Source organism: Neovison vison, chromosome 4 (genome assembly GCF_020171115.1).
Source record: "Neovison vison isolate M4711 chromosome 4, ASM_NN_V1, whole genome shotgun sequence".
NCBI lineage: Eukaryota > Metazoa > Chordata > Mammalia > Carnivora > Mustelidae > Neogale > Neogale vison.
In genome coordinates, this window is record NC_058094.1 from 62699992 (window position 1) to 62715177 (window position 15186).

At 41.7% G+C, this 15186-nt stretch overlaps 1 pseudogene; it reads right to left on the reverse strand.

Moving 5' to 3' along the window:
* Positions 1-564: 564 nt before the first annotated feature.
* On the reverse strand, positions 565-1651 carry LOC122905333 (annotated as a pseudogene).
* Between the last annotated feature and the right edge of the window lie 13535 nt (positions 1652-15186).

Sequence of the window (15186 nt, forward strand, 5' to 3'; positions counted from 1 at the left end):
CACCTTGTGTCTGCATGGTGTTTCTAAATGTTTTCACTGAAAACTCGTTCTACTGCCTGTCTACATATGGACAAAAATATAAAATTGTTTTTAAGAAGTGATAATGAAATTGATCACCTGTTCGTACTTTTTTTCTCAATGTTATTCAAAGCATTGCCATTCATTTCTTCTTAACTCTCTTATAAGCACCAAATTTTAATATATAAGTAATTTGGGGGGAAACACCATCAAGAACTTCCCTCCAGAACAAAACAATGTTCATGCCTCCAAACAACCACATTTGAAGTCTACCAAAATAAAAACAAAAAGCCCACACACAAAGTAGCAAAAATCACATTCTAGGAGTTCCATGCATTTAGCAGCCTTTGCTTATGCTGTCTAATCATCCTTCAGCTGACTTTTTAAAAAAGTAACACCCTACCTCATCAAAATATACTTTTCCATTTGCATTTTTAAATTAAAAATAATGATTAAAAAAGAAAACTTGAATTTACAACTGCCTGACTCATTTCAGTGTCATGTACAGCATTTGAAGGTCAGGAGGGCCATTTGCAGCACACATGATTAGAGAATACGGTCTTCAAGGTTCATTTTCCTTACAAACTGTAAAACACTGGCAATTCCAAGTGTGGCAGAAGAGGTGACATCTGAGAATCCTACTGGACAACACAGGTGCCCAAGCTGTTCGTGGAATGATAGGGCTTCCGTCAAATTGACACAGTTATGCTGTGTAACGTTATTTCCCATCCTGTTACAGTACTTTCACTGAGAGGTCAAGAATCAGTCTGAGAAATTCCCATGTGGAATCTTCTGGAAATGCAGAGAATGGAACTGCTGTCAGATCATTAATCACATAATCAAATTCTCTCCCTTCTTTGGCATATGTCTTCAGCACTGAAATGCAGTCTTCTATTAGGACCTGAGAGCAGTCTCCTTTAAGATTGTTTCAGGCATCGCCACATGTTTTTCACACGTATGTCTTACATCCATTGATCACCATTTGGTCAATCTCTACCATAGTGACCATCTTTGGTTTTAGTTTGACAATTTCACGTAATATGCCCCCATCTCCGTCCCCTAGAATCAGTGTGTCTTTGCCGCTGTTGTCTTTTTCACTGCCCATGATGGTCTGGGTATACCCAAATCACTCCACGAGATTAACTTCACCACCAAGGATGAGAATATTTCCAAATTACTTCGAGTGCAGAATTTCAACATTCTGATAAGGTGAATCTTCATCATACACCACTTCATCAACGTCAACCTCAACCAGGCAACAATTAGCAGTGGGCCAGTATCTGTCCATGGCCCCTCTAACTATGGGTGGTTATTGCTTCCCCTACCCGATTCTGTCCTCAGTTCTTCCACTCTTTCTTCTACTTCGTTCAAAAGGTATGTCAGCTTCTTGGCCTGTTGAATCACCATCATAACTCTGAAGGTCCAACACCACCAATCCATGTGGGTAAACTCTCAAATTGGCAAAGCTGCCCTTGTTGTCTATGCGGGCCACTAAATAACCATGGTCCTGCCAGCTGTGTAGACTGTCATCCCTTACTCCTGGAAAATGGACCCAGAGGCCTTTTAGAATGGTCTCACCATCAGCTGTGATCCTGAGCATGAAGTTGAGCATGCTATGCCATGCTGCTGCCATATGAGCTGAGGCCCTGTGCTGTGCCTGGGCAGGTGGCCGCGGGAGACTGGGAGGCTGCGGGACGTGCCAGGCTGCAGCCCATGGGGAGTGCCCACCTGTTTACATTTTTAAAGGAGTGGCTTCAGAAGTAATCCTGGGGGAATTTCTAGGGTAAAGCTTAAACAGATTGTTCTCTCCAGAGATCAACCTTGTTGTGCTAGGTGATTCAATTAAGAATCATCGACTATAAAAATTTCAGCACAAGACAGGTTTAGGAATTTCAAAGCAGACATTAACAAGTGTTGGTCGGGAAAATGAAACACTAGTAACCCAGGTCGCGAAGAGAGTGAATGCAGCTGGGCAAAGTCTCTAGGTGCTTTAGAAACCCTGGGCATACAGCTCAGTCCATTAAGATGCAATGAGGCAAGCAGACAAGTTCATAATAATAGTGCTGTTGATCTGGTTAGTGAGCACTTTTTTAAAGCTATTAGCCATCTACAAAAAGCGGTGGACCGCCATGGCTTCGCTCTGCCTTGTGAAGACAGCAGAGAGCCTCATACTTCCAGATAGACTAGTCCTGGGTTTAAGCATGATTTGCTTTACAAAAAGCTCTACTAGGTATCTACATGCCACACATTAAACAGCTTTATCCAATACCATTAGGGAGAAGGCTAAGCCAATTTGTCTAGCCTAACTATTTTTAGTGAAAACACTGTGTTTGCTTAAGGCTGAAATCAAACATTTCAGGTGTCCTGAAAACAAGCACATCAGAAAAAAAATATTAAGAGGTTTAGGTCCATCACATAGTCTAAATCATGACTATTTGTAACTCTGAGGGTAAAGGAATGAAAGCAAAAAGCATATTCTCTTTTGAAGATTCAACCAATTCAAGTGATTTCTTGATTTCTGTTGTTGATTTCTGTTAACAATTATTAATGGGCACAAAATGGTAAGACTAGCAGACCAGGGTCCAAATCTTGGCTCCTCCACTGATAATTCTCTGTAATCTAATGTCTGTGACTCAGTTTCCTGAGATACGTAATAGCACCTATCCCACAAGGTAGTTCTACAAACTGAGATAACGCACATAAATTGTGCATAGCTCCATTTCTAATGCTCACTAAATGTTACCTGTCAGCTCCTAAGGTTGTGACAAACACAGGGAAGGAATGGCTAATAGTGTTAGGTAATTTCAGTTGACTACTTCTCCATATATGATCCATTATACAAGATATTGAGCATTCATGCTCTATCTATCTAAGACAAGTACAGTGTTCCATGGTTGTTACCTTGAGTAGGCAGGCCAATAAACTTCATGAAATGTTCAAGCCAACATTATAGCCATTTGATCCTTGCAAGACTGCAAACTTGCTTATCTAGCACAAAAGTTCATAAATCAAACATCTAAGTCTATACTGAATAATTTTTACTTAGGTGATCCAATAATTATAAAAGCAACAAATAGCATGTATAGTTTCTAAATAATGATTTTTTTAAGTCAGATACCTAGGGTTTATGATACCGTAGTTTCATTTAGTTGGTGTATACAACGTCTAGAGAATTTTTAGTTGCTTGGAATTCCCTTACCTTTTAATGGGAAGAATCAAACTCCATCAGATGAATGAGAATATTTACCTAGGATAAGAAAAGAATGCATTACAAGCAATGTTTATCAATATACTTGAACTAATCTTATAAAATGTCCTACGAATTCAGTTCTGTAAATGGACTGGAAGGATGGCTGTCAGAGTGTGTGTGGGATATACACAAAAGTGTGGATAATGCATGAAATAGACTAAAATCTAAAGACCAAGTTCCTTTCTCTGTTGTCTACTTGCTGACTGACTTCTAAACTAATCCCTTTTTTCCTTCATCAAATATGAGAAACTATAATAAAACTTTTTTATGAGAACGATTAGAGAATAATTTTTTAAATTCAACTTTACCAGGCTAATTTAGGTTAGTAGTGATCTCTTGACAGTTAGAATGGTCCTTTTCTCTTTCTTGCTGATTTCATTCACAACAAACAAAACAATAAGATGCAGGTCATTTGTTACATAGATCGGAAAGGCAAAATGCCTATACTATACATAATAAGTACATGAAGAATGAAAAATTAAGTGTAGTTTTTAAAAGTGAATCCCATGGCTAAAATTAACAACACAGGAAACAACAGATGTTGGCAAGGATGTGGAGAAAGAGGAGCCCTCTTGCCCTTTTGGTGGGAATGCAAACTGGTGCAGCCACTCTGCAGAACAGTATGGAGGTTCCTCAAAAAGTTAAAAAAAGAAGTATCCCATGAGCCAGCAATTGCACAACTAGATATTTACCCAAAAGGTACACAAATACTGATTTGAAGGGATACGTGCCCCGATGTTATAACCCAACATTATCAACAATAGCCAAAACATTGTACCAGTCCAAATGTCCATCGACTGATGAATAAAAGAAGATGTGGTATATAAACACAACGGAATATTACTCAGCCATCAAAAAGAATGAAATCTTGCCATTCGCAATGACTTAGGTGGAGCTACAGTGTATTGTGCTAAACAAAATAAATCACTGAAAGAAAAATATCACACGATTTCACTCAACTGTGGAATTTAAGAAACAATACAGATGAACCTATGGGAAGGGGGAGAATAGAGAAAGAGAAGGAAACAAGCCATAAGAGACTCTTAACAATAGAGAACACACTGAGGGTTTATGGAAGGAGGTGGGTGGGGGACAGGCTAAATGGGTGATGGGGATTAAAGAAGACACTTGTCATGATGAACACTGGGTGTTGTATGTAAGTGATGAATCACTGAATTCTACTCCTGAAATGAATATTGAGCTGTATATTAGAATTTAAATAAAACTTTAAAGAAAAAAAGAAGGTAAATTCCATTCTGTAGGATTAAGGTCTAGAAAACTAGTAGGAGTGTTAGAAGACTGGTAATACACCTAAAACCTAAGCTTTGAAAAACTTGAAAGAAAATAAGCAAGGCTTGGGGTGCCTGTGTGGCATATAGTTAGTTGAGCGACTGGCTCTCTTGGATTTGGCTCAGGTCCATGACCTCAGGGTTGAGGGATCAAACCCCACTTCAGGCTCTGCACTCGGTATGTGGTCTGCTGAAGACTCTCTCTCACCAAATGTACTCCCTCTGCCTCTCCCCACCACCCCACCACTCCCCCCACCCCACACACACTCAACTTTCTCTCAAATAAATAAATAAGTCTGAAGAAGAAGAAGCAGAAGCAGCAGCAGCAGCAAAGCTTGGCTCAAACTTATCTTCAGAAGAACTAACATAACTGCACTCAGTGAGTAGAAAGCCCCTGTTCACATCTACAAGCCATTTCCCTGTTGATATTATGATACCCTGGGGCAACTCTGCTACCGCCCAGACACAACAGTACTGCGGAGTGAGATGGAGAGAGGGAGACAGTCATTCAGCAAGAATTCTCTTCCCGCAAAGAAATACTCCACAGTGATTCTCGTTGAAATTTATGGAGCCCATCTCTAAACACTGCCCATTATACAGACAGTGCAGGCTCATCTCCTCTAAGCTTCTAATATAGAGCATCTTAATTTTGTATAGCTTGTGGGGTTTTGTTGTTGTTGTTGTTGTTTTAATGAACACTGAAACAATAAAGAATTTCGAAAGCAAAGCCATCTTGTGGACCGTAGCTTTAGGTTTAAGTAATCACTGCTTTCCTTGTTTTACTGTATTTTGATGAGAGCCAACATTCTGATTACAGTCCAGCATCTCTGGTCCGGCAGGCGGTACCAATCACACCCCATTATATATGGATGCAGAGTAAGTGCCCGTTAGGGGCTGCGGCAATCACCACCCTAATTTTCCGCTCACGCTCCATCCACGTCAGCGCTCTCGTCTCCAGAGGTTAGAGCAGCTGTACTCTCTGTACTCATTAACCCAGCCGCCCTTGACATTTGTTCCTTTTTTTTTTTTTAAACCTAATGTCGCAAATTCTCTGTGAAAGAAAAGACTCTCCGCCAGTGATTTTTTTTTTTTTTGCATTGATTATTTCAGCTGTTTTTCGGGATCTGCCTTTGCATCTAAAAAAGTACTCTTGTATTTCACACATTGAGATTCAAAATTCTGAACAGAAGACCTGCGTGATTTGATGCAATAGGATGGCCCGTGGCAGGCACTGAGGGGAATGGTGGCCCAGAGAGCTTCACTCATTGATCTGAATTTGGCTTGAAAAGCATTTGACATTTGTTTCTTCTTGATGTTACCAACTGCCTAAACACCTGAAGCAAACAATTATGTAGGATATTTTAGCCTTAGTGATTTTCATTTCCCAGAAGCTTAGTTTTGATGGGTTCCTACCCTGCTCTGACTCTCTTTTAGCTCTGCAAATGTCTGTTTTTGAGAGACTAGCTTATATTAATTACACTGTGTCTTCATAGTAGCCTGTATGCAGCAGGGTTCCAGTGGCTAAAGTCTTGCATCTGAAATGGAAGAAATGGGGAAAAGATGTTTGAATTTTTATATCCTCATATAGCAAAGGAACGGCCTCTCCTACCTCAGTCCCATAAACACCCTCCCAAAGCTCATTATTTATCCTCCACAATCTTTTTTTCTATACATAAGGCACAATAATATTGCACCTTCTTGATTCTAAAATGTACTCACCCCAAACTTTAGCATCTCTGGTTTAAGAGTGGGGTTTTTCAATCAGTGGCATGTCAGTTTCTAGCATTTTTCTTAGGGTACAGAAAATAAGGGTTTAAGAAACTTGGTGAATCCTTCGATTGTATGAAATTCAGTAAAAATTGGTAGCATCTACTGAAGTCTTACCACGTCCCAATTATTATTTTAAGTGCTCTCCCATCTCATTTTGGCCCTCCACAGAAACCCTATGAACAGGGACCATTCTTTGCCCCGATTTACAGAAACTGCATCAAGGAAAGATGAAGGGACATAGTAAGCCACAAAGCCAGGCTTTGAACACAGGTGTATCTGATCATGCGCCTGTTCGCCACGAGGTCTCACCACACACCTTCTCCTCCAGCCAAGCCCGCCCTCGGAAGAGGATCATTTGATTTGATCTCCACTGTTCTTCCTTCTGAGGAGTTTTGCAAAGATAAAGTTCTAAATATAGAACACTCATCATGTAAAGTCAAATATTTTAGGAATTATTTTAATTTATTCAATAACACTAATAGACTTTTTACTGGATATTACAGGGATACGAAAATTCCTAGAACACAGTCCCTGCCGTCAAGGATTCACAGTCTAATGTGAGAAGCAGATATCCCAGACCATAGTATCAACCATGGGGAAAGTTCTAGAGCAGGGGTGAGTACCGGGGACCTCTAGTATGAGGTACCTCAGGTATAATGCTAAACTTGAGCCAGACTCTCTGGTTGCTGAGAGGAGGATCCCCTGAGGAACTGACCTTGAGACTGAATCATGAGAATTGAATCATTTGAATCATGAGAATTGACGTCGGGCTTCACACACAGTGTCAGAGGATGAATGAATGAGTGAGAGAATGATTCAATCAATCACTGAAAAAAGAAATCAACCATGGCTTGGAAGAAACTGAGCTGCAACCTGGGAACACGGATGTGTAAAGAACAGTCAGCGAAAGACAGCCTCGACTCCCATGTAGACAGCAGGTGCGGGACGCCTCCCAGCTTAGGGGAAGAGGTTGTGAGGCAGTTTTGCAGGCCCAGACCACCCCCTACCGTGGCCTGCAGAAGATCCTATTGAAAAAGTGCAGGCGAGGGTGGTGGGGGGTGCCAGTGCCTTGCCTCCAGCCCTCCCCTCACTGGGCACTGGGTGCGGGCATCCCAGGACCGCTGTGCATGAGACCCCAATGCCGCGCCTCCCACCAGAAGAGGCAGGGTTGGGCAGACATTCTGAGAAAAAGACAGCTTTTTCTCAGGCCCTGGTTTCAGCTTTAAGTACTAATATGTCAGCTTTTAGGAGTGCAAGTGTTTTTTTTAAATATTTCATTTATTTAGGGGTGCCTGGCTCAGTTGGTTAAGCTACTGCCTTCAGCTTAGGTCATGATCCCAGAGTCCTGGATCTTCTCCCTCTCCCTCTGCCTGCTACTTCGCCTGCTTGTGCGCTCGCGTGCGCGCTCTCTCTCTCTCTCTCTCTGTCAAATAAATAAATTAAAATTTAAAAATATTTTATTTATTTATTTGAGAGAGGCAGTGCAAGTATGGGGTGGGGAGGACTGCAGGGAGGAACAGAGCGAGAGGGAGAAGCAGACTCTCCACCTAGCAGGGAGCCTGATGCTGGGCTGGATCGCAGGACCCCGGGACCATGACCTGAGCTGAAAGCAGACACTTAACCAACTGAGTCACCCAGGAGTCCTGCAAGTGATTTTTTATGACCTACAAGACCTCCCTGAGATCATCTCCATGGCAGGAAAAAAAAAAAAAAGGGCTCACGGAGTGGGGTTTGAAGGAACAAGGAGACCGATAAAATGAAGTCTCTTCATGATTCCACCCTACCAAACCCAATTCATTGAACGAAGAGATGACGAGACTGTGACCTGAGCCAAAGGCAGAGGCTTTAACCCACTGAGCCACCCAGGTGCCCCTTGCAAGCTCTGATTTAAATTAGAGTAGAAAGCTACCCGAAATCAGCTACAAGGGGTCTGCTCTCTGGCTCTCGAACAATTAGTTGAAAATAATTCACAGCCCCCTCCTCTTTTAAGCCAGTGTTACTCAAACTACAACCCAGGGAGCAGCTCCTGTTCCATTCTGCAAATTGTCTGTAACCAGTCTGCAGTGAGATAAGCACAGAAACAAAGTGAGCATTTAGAACCTTTTTTTTTTTTTTAAAGATTTTATTTATTTATTTGACAGGCAGAGATCACAAGCCGGCAGAGAGGCAGGCAGAGAGAGAGGAGGAAGCAGGCTCCCTATGGAGCAGAGAGCCCGACGTGGGGCTCCATCCCAGGACCCTGGGATCATGACCCGAGCTGAAGGCAGAGGCTTTAACCCACTGAGCCACCCAGGCGCCCCGCATTTAGAACTTTTATGGCAATTTGGCAGAATAGTTTTATGTCTGCTGAATTGAAAGAAAGAAAGAGAGAGAGAGAAGGAGGGAGAAAGGGAAGGAAAGAGGGAGGAAGGAAGGAAGGAAAGAAGGCAAAAAGAAAGAAAGAAGGAATTGAGCTTGTGTTTTGCATGCCTTTGGAGGTTTTTTAAATTGAATTTTCTGTTTATTTTATTTTATTTTTGTAAAAATATGGATCCACAATGAATTTAAGACCAAGCCAGTCCTTTCACACAGGTGTTCTGAGACTCCTTGTTCAGCGCCGCTCAGGGGGCCTCAAGGGCACTCCACTCAAAAGAACAAGCAGCTCAATGCACGACAGCTCTCGAAGGATCTAGAAACACTACCAACAAGTCAGGACCCGCCTTGTAGACTTTCTCATTCAAAACAGACCTCTTGGCCAGATTGCTGGCAGCTTTCCAGATTTCTGCCAGCAGGAACCACAGATATGGAAGCTACACTCCCCTCGAAAAACCAGATTGATCCAGAAAGATGCCACCTAATTCTCATAAAGCCCACAAAAATGTGAGCTGGCCAAACAGAGGCACAAAGAGACTGTTACCAGTGATGTCTTCAGAGCGAAATGTCACTTTTCTTCTGACTTTAAAGATGGTAGAAGAGTCTTGAGTCCAGATAGTCACAGAGCCTGTGACAGAAATCCCCCAATGGCCATGACTGTATCATCAGTTAAATAAAATCAGGTATGACGGGTACAAAACCAGCCCATTAGGGTTGCCACACTCCGCTCTACCGTTGTTCCTGTAGCGACTAAGAGAGGCGAGGTCTGCTGTTAGACTGATTTTAGCCATCGAGATGCCACAACATCCCCAATGGAATGCTTTTTTACAGCTCGGGTCTAAGGATACACTCATTGAGCCAGTCCTTTGGCAATCACAGACAATTGAGACTAATGTGTCCTTAGCAAACATCGCCAGGCTCCCGTTATTTGTATTCTTAGCTGTACTCAGATGTCTTTAGTTGGTGTCTTTCATTAGACTAAATGAGTTGGAGTTTTACAAGCAGAAAAAAATATCTTCCCATATCTTCTGTAATTTTCCCACATGTCTATCACGTTCTGTGCCCAGTAGGCTCTGAGTAAATGTTGACTAACCCGTTAATAAAATGATGTAAATCAAACAGCAGGTTCCCTTTTTTTTTTCACTTTCAGCGCACTTATTTTCTTTGTTGGTGTACTGTTTTATTCAAAGCTCCACGAATTTGATTTAAATTTTTAGAAATAGAGGAACAGAGAAAAAAATAATGCAAACGTAGGTCATTTGGATCCTGTGTACTCACCTATCACTCCCAACTGCAGAACTCGGGAACTGTGTATCCATGCCTAATTAGCTCCGGCAAAATCCAAGCTACCTCACCCATTGAGGAAGCTTTCAACTGATGTGACTTCTTGAAGGGAAATTAAGAAAGAGACCTAAAGTGCTTTTCTTTTCTTTTCTGTTCCCTTTTCTTACCTCTTCTTGAATTTCCCAAAAATTATGTAGAAAGGCTCAGATGGAAACTGAATGTGTTCTTTCTTGTAGTAGTGAAGTCAGCCGCAACATCCCATGAACAAGGGCCTAGAGGTGAGGGAACCTGGAAGACATGAAGGCGGCAAGGCCAAGGAAGAGAGAGCCTAAGCCCAATCTATGAAAGCAAACCTCAGGCCGTCCCTGTAGATACAAGCTCCATTAGGAGAATCAGCAGCACCTGGGGCATAGAAATTCTGTTGCATTCTTCCCTCATCATCTCTTTATCTCCTTTCCTGCATTCACTCATTCCATCCCCAACTTTGCATAGCCAACCCACTTCCCTTCTCATAGAGAAAAGAGAGGAACTTGCTTGACTGGGGTGGTGGGGGTGGGAAGTGGCCCACATTATATTTTGAAAGGAGGGTTCCATTTTCGTATGTTTCCCCATCGCCTCTCTGATTTCCCTGCAAGTGGAGCCAACAATTCCTTTGAGAAAGACCCAAAACTTTTCAAATACAGTAAGTCTCAAACTCCCCAGATAAGATGGCATCTATGCTAACTAAACCCTTTGAGAATTACAAGCTGTGTGGTTTTTTTTTTTAAAGATTTTATTTATTTATTTGACAGAGATCACAAGTAGGCAGAGAGAAAGGAGCAGAGAGCCTGATGCGGGGCTCGATGCCAAGACCCTGAGATCATGACCTGAGCCAAAGGCAGAGGCTTAACCCACTGAGCCACCCAGGAACTCCACAAGCTGTGTTTTTGAATCTTATTCCAGACTGTTTCAGAAAAGACCTATTTGATTATGCCACTGTAAGGCCATCTGGTAATAATATTGTTCACATAGAACAATACCGTTCATATAGAAACATTATTGTTCATAGGACAATTGTGTTCTACGTGAGCACAAGCCATAATAGAGAAGGTAAAGATAGAGAAAGAACTGCAAAAAATATGATCAAATAAGCAGAGGCCCGAGTCTCTAGAATCTTGTCCTTTTTCAAATGACCTTAAGAAAGCTGAAAATTAGGCAACAAGGGGAAATAAAAGAGAAAAAAGGCTTTGCCTGTTCCTTCCTATTTCCTTTGTTTGGTTTTCTGAGAAATGTGTTTTGTAGCATAATTTTGGCATATTTGCTATTGGCAGAAGCTCATAGAATAATTCCTTCATTAGTGTGCACAGTTTGGTTCAACAATTCATTTTGAAGTCAGAACTTCACTACCTGTAATGGAATCACATAGGCTATATTGGGATATTTCCTAGGATTTCAGAAATGGGATTTTGTTTTTTTAAAACTCAAGAAACAAAGGGAAGGAAGGACACAGAGAAAGAAAACTGGGGGAAAAAATTAAGAGCCAGCTCTGAAAGGGAACAAACCATTTAATTCCTGCTAAGGTGAAGCCCAGTTACTTGCATAGCAATGTGTTCCTCATTAGTAGGTGTTTGTGAGAGTACAGAGGATGTCATGGAGAGATATGGGATGCTTCCCTAAGTCTTTCATAAACTTTCTCCATTCACCCCTAGGACAATGCCACACTCCTAGCTAGCTAACCATTTGCAGCAACAGGGGAGAATGAAGGCAAACCAAAACATAGAGGTAGGTCTAGATTGTACCTGAGGACGTCTGTCTCCTGTCTTAGAAAAGGCTGCGGCTCTCTAACATCCTAGAGACTTGTGCACCCACCTCATTCATAGTTTGATATTTAAAAGCAGATCCAAAGTGGAAAGAAATTGTAACAGGGTTCTAAACACCTATTGTACTTGTTTCTAAATGGCAATACTAAGTGTGGGTATAATCTTTTGGGGGAGATGGAGGCTTGCTGGATTTGGAGAGTTTTTGCTCTTCCTTAAAGATCCTGTTGGGTTCCACTTGCTAAATTAGTAGTGGTAGTCACAGAGGGGATAGGGTAATTAGCAAATATAGAACCCAATTCAAAGTCTGACCCCAACCAAAGATATGGACAGCAAAGTTCCTACACACACACACACACACACAAAAAAAAAAAAAAACCACACACACACACGCACACATACATACCTATGCACAATAATCCTCTTAGTCAAACTAGCCTTAATCTGACCTTGCAGGGCCAGTGCCCATCAAACCACAAGACAGAGCTAAAGAAGCCAGAACTCCCTCTGGCACTCCTGTGTCCAGAGGTAGGTTAGTATCCAATTTTGACCCATCAAGCCCAATATTTGAGCTTTCATTGAGATTTGAAAAGTGTGTTGCCATTCACTCATTCTTTCATTCAACCAACACTTGAGAATTTACCATGTCCTAGCCCTAGACAGGAATGCGGATATGAGCAAAACCAAGTCCCTACTCTCATAGAGCTTAGATACCTGTATCTTTGTAAATCACTTTAAATCAATCCATGGAGAAAGGATAGAATATGAATACGCTATCACAACCAAACCCAAGAAATAAAATATTTGATGAATCCTCTGTGCATATTCTTGCTTCCTCTTTCCCAAGTCACATGTGCCTTTGCCCTCTGTCTTTCCCACATAACCCAGGCTTAAAGGCCAATGTCTTCAGCATAAAGGAGTTTCATTCTCATAGTATTTATGAATGATTTTTATTTCATATTTCATAGTATTTATAAATGATTTTTATTTCATATTATAAATATGAATATTTATAAACATTTCTCATAGTATTTATAAACTGAAGCAACCTTTGGGGCTAAAGTCCTCTACCCAAAACAAACTTTTGTGCAAATGGGCTGAGCCAGAGACATCAGGGATGACAACAGGAAAAGGAAACATGGAGCTCAGAAGAGCGGGGGAAAATGGCTGCCATGTCTTGGATGACTCTTCCAACTGGAGGGCAGAATTCTCATCCCTGGACTGGCCCAATAGGCAAGGAGCTGTAGTCTTCTGAGAGAAGGAAGAAGGGAAAGTCCTGTAAGATTCAGTGGCAAGGAAATTTATTGTTTGAAAGCCACCGATGCCTCTATTTTGTATTTTTTTTCCTCAAGGAACTCAACCTTGAAGTTCATCCATAGATCAGCAAAAACTACTGAGTATCTACTTTGCAGCATGAACTATTCTGAGCACTAGGAAGATACATCAATGAACAAAATGGGCAAAAATCCCTGCTATCCCCGGGGCTTACATTCTAGGAAGAGGACGGAAAACAAAAACAGTACAGAGCTTAGAAGGGTAGAGAAATGGTTGTCTATCAGCAAGTGATAGGTACTATAAGTAATATAATATATACTGCATATATTATATATAAATATAAAAAGAGGCCAGGGGGAAAGAAAGCTATGCGGGGTGTGCATCATTAAAATTATGATCAGTCAAGTGGAACTACGTTAGAAATCATGAAAATAATTTTAGAACACCCAATGGCTTGGAAGGTAGGTATTATGCTTTTAAATAAATCTAAGGTCGAAAAAAAAATGTTGGTGGAAACAAGAAAATATTTTGAAGTGTTCCATGTGCTGGGTGTTCCTAGCCCCATTTTGACACCCCACCCCCACCCTGCTCTGTTCTCAGCATTGTAGCGGTCCAAGGTTCTTCTGGGCAGCATTTGCCTTCTCTGGTGGGGCAACTTTTAAGGTCATTAGGCTGCAGCCACTCTGTTCTACTTCCCACCTTTGACCCTGCCCTGTGTCCTGCACACCCCATTTTCTTCCCATCCTTGGCTCTGTCCTGCACCCAGGGCACTGTCTTATCTTCCCATCCTTGGCCCTGCTCAGCACCCAGCACTCCTCTCCCTACCCATTCGCACCTCCCCTCCCCCTATGTTTTTCCAACCCACACGTCCAAGTTCCATCTCATCCCTGAAAACAGCCTCCTTTTGGCCAGACTTTGGACCCAGAGCTGCACATACCTACAGCACAGCCTACATCTGAGACAGCAGAGTTAACACCAAGACTCATCTATTTCCTGGATGTGAAGACCAGGAACACACTCCAGGTGGGGGAACTTTGGGCCATATGGACTCTGTGCCATGGGAAGGAGTATAGGCTTAAGTGGGTCACAGCAAGGCCCAGGAAAGGGTTCCTCTTGTCTCTGCATAAGGAAGAGACCCAGGGTGCACAATCTTGAGCTAATACTGTTACTGTTACTGTAGTGTTGCCACCACCACCAATCATCACCATCAAGAGATACAACGTCTATAAGTGTACCTAGGCAGCTTTTGATTATTTCCCTGTCACCGAAGTGGTACTCCTTAAACCACAAAAACCAAATACCTACCCCATGCCATATTTTTGTAGTGTTTTGCCTTTGAACAAACATCGTTAATGACATACTCTTGAACTGGTTTATTTTTATTTTATTTTATTGATCCCATAGCCTAATTAATTATGGAATATGCTTTGTCACCTATTACCTCTTAAAACAAGGTAACTTTTCCACTGTAAACAAGGGAAAAAGAAAGAAACAAACAATTGCTAAGATTAAGAAATAATCCCCAGGGGCACCTGGGTGGCTTAGCAGGTTAAACCCTCTGCCTTCAGTTCAGGTCATGATCCCAGGGTCCTGGGATCAAGCCCCACATCAGGCTCTCTGCTCAGTGGGGAGACTGCTTCCCTCCTCTCTCTGCCTGCTTCTCTGTCTACTTGTGATCTCTGTCTCTGTCAAATAAATAAATTAAAAAAAAAAAAAGAAAGAATCCCCAATCTACTGGCAATGTGTGTGAAGCAAGTGGTGTTTGAGGGTTACTGAAAGACTTAACCAAAGCAAGTAGGAATTAACCTGAGGCTCACTGCTTTTGAAGAAAAATGTATATGGAATGAAAAGGAAAAGGCCCCCACTTACTCTCCCATTTCCGTTCCCATGGGAGACCACTATCCAACATTTTGTGTCCTTCCCAAAAGTTTTCTCTGCTTATACAGACACATTCATACTCTATGAAGATTCCCTTTTTAACAGGCAAGGAGAGTACCACAACTTGGATTATATTAATCTGCAACTTGCTTTCTTTCCCTTAATAATACATCATGGGCATCTTTTCAGGTGAGGACATAGAGAGAGCAACCACATTTTCCTTACTAGATGCTTAGTATTAATGGATATCCCCATTTATGATCACTGAAATCAT